Source organism: Cydia splendana, chromosome 6, assembly GCF_910591565.1.
Source record: "Cydia splendana chromosome 6, ilCydSple1.2, whole genome shotgun sequence".
Lineage (NCBI taxonomy): Eukaryota > Metazoa > Arthropoda > Insecta > Lepidoptera > Tortricidae > Cydia > Cydia splendana.
The window spans coordinates 20,169,436-20,175,823 of record NC_085965.1 but is presented as its reverse complement, the minus strand read 5'-3'; the positions used below and the strand labels follow the sequence as shown (position 1 = coordinate 20,175,823).

Below are 6,388 nucleotides of genomic sequence, written 5' to 3'. Positions count from 1 at the left end.
TACTTAAAATAGTCTGGAAATTCCTACAATTGACTTGAGATGGAATTAAGGGTGATTTTGAGATTAAACCGGAGTTGCCCGGATACACCTTACCTAAGAAATGAGGACATTGAGGGTGTAGGAACGCATATGCAACCTTAATGTGCAACACAAAAGCACACTGGCAAAAGGGCAAAGATACGCACTTCGTGGCGCAAGTGCCTTGCCTTCCCTTTACCAAGACGTAATTTATTTCCTGTAAACATACACCCATTACACCTAGTGATCTGAACCCAGCCAACTGTCGCTTAAAATCTAGGAATGCCTCTTACAGTATCTTTAAGGGCCTTGTCGATAGTTGTTTCAACCTGAAGCGTGAGTGGTCACAGTCGTGGAACTCATTGATGGCGGGAAAGCTGGGCTCCGGAATCACCCCAGGTGCCATAATTAAAGGATCTGACCTCCCAAGACGGCACTGGTGCAACCTTAACAGACTTCGCACTGGCCATGGTCGTTGTGCTTACTACAAACACCGCTGTGGATGGGTGGAATCCCCGGCTTGCATTTGTGGCGAGACTGTACAAACAATTCAGCACATTATAGAGGATTGCCCCATAACGCGCTACCAACGTTGGCATACCAACGGACCTCCTGAAGACCTGATTGTCCTTAACGACGAGGCCACCAAGTGGCTGATTGGACTTAATCTGCATTTATAACTGTTTGTTTTCTGTTTATCATACTATGCCATACGATTAAATAAAACCTAGTGATCCAAAAGACTCGAGCCTTTGGAGCTCTATTTTTGAGGGCTCGCCTCATCTCTTGACGCCTAAAAGGCTAAAAGCCTATTTAGCTCTTTAGCCCCCGAGCCTAGTTCTATTTAAGAGCCTAGACTCTTGGGGCTAATAACCTTATTAAGCCCCTAAAAAGAAGCCTATTTAGCTCTTTAGCCCCAAGCCTTAATAAGGTTATTAGCCCCAAGAGTCTAGGATCTTAAATAGAACTAGGCTCGGGGGCTAAAGAGCTAAATAGGCTTTTAGCCTTTTAGGCGTCAAGAAATGAGGCGAGCCCTAAAAAAAGAGCTAAAAGGCTCGAGTCCTTTGGATCACTAATTACACCCCTTGACTGCTAATTACCTATACTAGTTACTATAGGGGGCAGTATAGGAGCCGTTAGATTTTTGGGACGAGGAATGTATGTATGAAATGTCTCGTTTATGCTTCCGATGTAGCCCACAAGATGGTCAAGATGGCAGAACCTACTATGCACAAGGAAACGTACCGACGATAACTTGTCAATGTACATGTGCACATATGATTCCGATTCAGGCCACAAGATGGCAAACCCTGGAGGGTTGGAACGTGCACGGTCCCTGTTGACCTGGGGCCCGTTTCTCAAAAACTTGTAATACAAGCGGAAGTCCCTTTCTAACCAAAGCTGTCAAAAAGTGACATCCGCTTGTATTACAAGATACAAGTTTTTGAGAAACGGGCCCCTGATAAATAATAATGAAAAAAATTATGTTAGTGCTATATTATTTCATATTTTAGAGCCATTAGGATTTGCGAGCAACTTTTCTAGCTTGCACACCAAGGTCACGGCCTACGACCTCGGCGCCGCGATAGATAAGTCGCGAGATACGATCAACTCACGCGCAGCTTACCTGCGATTAATTGTCCCTTTTCGCTGGGAATGACATATTGAGCATAAGGCTGGTAGTCCCACATCTCTGGTCCACAAAATGTATTATGCATATACTTATTAAGGTTCTATGTTGTATTTCCCTAAATCTATTTATTAATTACGTATTTCTATTTTGTAAATCTCTACTGTCGATACTGGTTTTCGTCGATATCTGGTGACAACTAGAAAAGCTTTTCTTTTTTTCTGCTTTTGTATGACCCCAATAGGGTATTATACTGAATTTGAAATAAATTATTTTACACCTTGCATGAAATAAAGCACCAGATAATTATTAGAAAAAAACAACGGGTTGCACTCCGGGAGTGCCGGCAGAAGTGAAAACTCAATGACATTGTAACAGTTTTTCGATCAGGTCACGTGTCCATCTTACGTCTTACGATCTCGCGAGTTTAACATTTTTTCCCCATCACAAAAAGTGCACAGCGCCGCTAAAGAAGTTTTCACTTCAAAAACAGATAGGAGTTATTTTTAAACACAAGTTCTATTTAATAAATCGGATAGAAATATAAAAAGTAGGTGAGTTCACCGTGACGTCACGATGTAATGTTTCATATAAATTCCATACTAGCAAATCGTTTTGACAGTTCTAAAAAAGTAACTGATTTGACTAGTAGGAAAATACCCTATTGCCCCACATAAGTTTTGAAAATATGTAATACTTCTTGAAGGGTCTCCAGAAACTTTCTGCTACCTTGGTGCTGAGGGAAACCACATATAACTTGCTCTGTCCCTCTCAGCAGTGTCCTGAAAAGGATAGATTTAATAACCCGTTGTAGGATTTGCCCACAACTTTTCTAGCCTACAGGGTCACGGTCTAACCTTGGTGGCGCCTGCGATAATGCGATACGATCAACTCGTGCGTCGCTTGCGAAACTAACGTGTGCGGGCCACGTGTAGGCGTTGTAGCGCGGTTTGGAGAAATGGTTTAATTTAGCCGACTGGATATTGGAGGTATTTTGAGATTGGAGTAAATGTAGGTGTGTTTATACATAATTATGTGTGTTTATAAATGATATTTTTATTGAGAAGTTGCTTTTACACAGTGGATGAAATTTATGATAATGTTTAAGATTTAGGATTATCTTTACATTTTATTAAGTGTTTAATAATTTTAGTTTTAAGCCATGTATTTCAAACACAATACCTGTATTGTTTTTTTTGAAGTGAAAACTTCTTTTTTTGAATAAATATATGACTATGACTATATACTTACATAAATTGCATGTTGAAATATGTCAGCCTGTTTGGGCCGTAAGGGTTAGGTCAATTACGGGGTTATTACTAATATCAAAGGCGTTACGCACTTGGTAAATTAACCATTACCTATCCTCTAAATATCGGTCGCATGTATGAAAGAGGTATAATTTGGTACCTAGTACCTTAAAAACTAGGGCATAAACGTCATTCCAAAATGCTACAGAAAAGTTTATATAATAGCATAGGCATATTAGGCATACATATTATATATAATACGACAAACAAGGTATCGATTATATCATAAACAGCCACAATTCACATAAGTAGCGTAGTGAGGTCGACCGGTATTGACCGTTGATATTGACCCGATAATACATTGCAGATCATTTTCGACTGAATGCCATTAGCATAAGATAATAGGTACTTATAAGTTATTAATTTGTTAATATTAAGTAGAGTCTGTGGGAAGAGAAGTGTCGTGGAATGTATGGGGCCCAAAACATTCCACAACTCTTCTCTTTCATAATAGACTCTTATTCCTTATTTTTTAGACTTTTAACCCCTCGCAAAACGTGCATGTTAAATTGTGCATATTGTTTTGAATAAAAATATTTGAAAACTGACCCGAAACGAGACGCGAGAGTTATTGAACTTTTAAAGGAGTTGTTATTTTCCTTTTGCCGTAGGTCAAGTAAAAAAGTTTAAAAACTTAACCCTTTTACGCTTTGTTCGTATACCTAACCACTTCATTTAGGTAGGGTCAGGTGGGGTAAATATATGACACGGGTAAAAAATTAAGTATTTAACACTCATAAACTTTTTCTACTTCATTCCAATTCCATTTAAAAAGAAGCCTTGTGTAGACTTCTTTTTAAATGGTATTAGGAATTAAATTAAATACATTTTTGAGTGTTAAAAACTTGGTCGTATTTTTACCCCACCTGACATGACCTGACCTATAAACTAAAATTCTATGTGTCAAACCTCTTTGAGCTCTAGTCAAACTTCTAATCTATTCTAGTGCTCAACATACGTGACTTTGCATTATTCGTAGGTAGTGCCATACCTATACATATTGGACACCAATAGATTTATCACCTAGATAGCAACACGATTAATTGCACGTCACAAATTAATATCACGCTACCTAGATACACTGTCAGGTGTCAGGTCTATCGCAAAGCAGGTCCTGGATCTAGAATCTAGACTGATAATTTCACGGTTCGATTTTGACATATTCATATCTATCAACCATTCACCGAGCGAGCGCGAAGCGTCTCCGTTTCTCGGTAAAAATGGTTTCGTATGGTTTTCTCTAGTGGTCAAATTTCTCAGCAGATTCTCGTGAAATTTTGTCAGCAGGTAGGTACGATAATATATGGATTTTTAGTCTATTCAGCTTTTGGATTTTATCCAAAACAAAAGCCATGGAGTTTTTAGAGGTTGACAGCTGACTGAGCCACTACTATAGGTAGTTTAATACTTAAAGAGAGGACGAAGATATTAAGGAGAGTAGGTATAGTTAAAAGTGCCCAATCTCTAATAGTAATAGCTTAACAAAATTAAATTCTATATGTAGAACAATTACACTATATTAGATACTATTGAACGAGAACAGAGACATATTACTATTTGGAAACGTATTCGAGTGTGGCAGATACTTATGGCGCGTTGTTTCACCCAATATTAATACTGACTTTGTTGACTGTACCTAGGTACCTATGCTGTTAGGCCGTTCGCAAATCCAGGTCCTGGATTAAATTTGAATTTCACGGCTCAGATTTGTCATATAAATCATATTTAATTGGACATGCAGTAGCCTGCATGTGGGACAGGATTACTTAATAAACTAGTGCTAGGGCTCGCTTGCGACATGTAACATGGCAGGACTTAAGTGGACTTGTGTTATTATTAAATTTTGCTGCCAACAATTTGCTTAAACAGTAATTGCGACACTAAACAGAAGTTATCTTAATAAAAACCGGACAAATGCGAGTCGGACTCGCGCACGAAGGGTTCCGTACCGTTACGCAAAAACAGCAAAAAAATCACGTTTGTTGTATGGCAGCCCCACTTAAATATTTATTTTATTCTGTTTTTAGTATTTGTTACAGCGGCAACAGAAATACATCATCTGTGAAAATTTCAACTGTCTAGGTTCGTTCTATCACGGTTCGTGAGATACAGCCTGGTGAGAGACAGGTGGACGGATGGACAGACGGACAGTGGAGTCTTAGTAATATTAGGGTCCCGTTTTTACCCTTTGGGTACGGAACCCTAAAAAGGATAATCAGGTATGTTTGGAGTTACCTAGAGAGCTACCGATTCTTTACCACCGCCAATAATAGGTACAGTACCTACAGACGACGCCGACGTCAAAGATATGTATACATTTTTCGCCTCTATTGGCGAATAGCGCTTGAGTTTGAATGGCGATACAAAGAAGTAAGCAAGGATATCTAGTTAATGTATGTAAATAGAGTAAAATCAGCAAGCGAATCAGAGGCAGTGCTGTCACGATGTCTTCATATCTTCGGATTAGCCTAAGTGCGCATTTCAATATCTCCAGATTATAGACCAATTATGATAATGGATATTTCTTATTCGCTCGTTCTATGTATGTTCTTAGAAATACGCTAAGCTCGTAGGTGAGAACCAGAACGACTTAAGAACACAGGAATCTGGGTTCCAACACTGGGAAAAAAAATCGTTTATAAAACAATTGAAATTGCATTAACGTTTAATGCTTTAAACGGTTACATATCAGCCTATCGAACCAAGCAGTAAAGTTTACTGTTTGTACGTTACGTACGAACGAACGTACATTAGTTGATATTGTAATAGCAGTTAATCTTAATGAAATAATTTTAATGTGTGCTCGATAGCTCATATTTTTTTCAGTGAAGGTACCACACATAGGTAGGTACCTATACCTACATAATGTATTAAATTTTTTGATACGTAAGCGTTATGGTTTTAAGAGGAAAGAATGGATACCGGTAGGTACTTATTTCATATAATTTCCATTTCGGAAGATAACGGTTTCCATCCACTAACTAAATCTTAACAAATTACGTCGTTCGCTTCAGCATAATATATTCTAGGTTTATAAGTTTCGCTTAAAAAACATTTTTGCAAATTTTGAAAAAAGGTAAATCAATTTTTCTACCTACTGGTAGGTACTGTACCTAGATTTTCATTGTATCAATAACGTATTAAAAATCATGGAGAATGGAAAATATTTAGAAGTGGAAAAACATTATTTTTAGGGTTCCGTACCCAAAGGGTAAAACGGGACCCTATTAATAAAGACTTCGCTGTCCGTCCGTCCGTCTGTCTGTAACCAGGCTGTATCTCACGAACCGTGATAGCTAGACAGTTGAAATTTTCACAGATGATGTATTTCTGTTGCCGCTATAACAACAAATACTAAAAACAGAATAAAATAAAGATTTAAATAGGGCTCTCATACAACAAACGTGATTTTTTTTTTGCTTTTTTTCCG

At 38.1% G+C, this 6,388-nt stretch overlaps 1 protein-coding gene across 1 annotated transcript in view; it reads left to right on the top strand.

The window, feature by feature from the left end:
• LOC134791716 (uncharacterized) overlaps positions 1-6,388 on the top strand; it is a 498,190-nt gene that overhangs the window by 474,934 nt on the left and 16,868 nt on the right. The gene's annotated exons all lie outside the window — the stretch shown is intronic.